Genomic DNA, 460 nt, shown 5'->3' with positions numbered 1-460 from the left:
CCATGTTTACTGTGTGCTAATTTCAAACGTCACATGGCGTTCGCGTTGTCATAGTAACACGATATTCTTAATGACATAAGATATATCATATATGCATGTTATAATATATTTCCGAACTCTCCATCGCCAGCTTAACTTGCACAGGATCTATCTCAACCACGTGGATCAACCTGTTGATATCCCGTGCCACTGTCCAATCTTCATCTGTACGTTTGTGTTGATATATAGTGATAAAAAATCAAATACTGCTTTTATCGACCCCTATGAACGTGGAATAACCACACTGAAACACACTAGGAGTGCCACGTCGCACGAGCTTAGCATCTGTTAATTTTACACACATAACACCGTCTTACCAACTCCATGAGACAATGTGTCACTATAGATAGTGAGTGAGTTAAAATCTATAGTCACATTGGCAATATTTCAGCCATAGTCACTATAGATAACGGATAACCAT

This window comes from Haliotis rubra, unplaced genomic scaffold, assembly GCF_003918875.1.
Source record: "Haliotis rubra isolate DU_JTF1 unplaced genomic scaffold, ASM391887v1 Scf188, whole genome shotgun sequence".
Classification (NCBI taxonomy): domain Eukaryota; kingdom Metazoa; phylum Mollusca; class Gastropoda; order Lepetellida; family Haliotidae; genus Haliotis; species Haliotis rubra.
Note: the sequence above shows the minus strand (reverse complement) of the source record.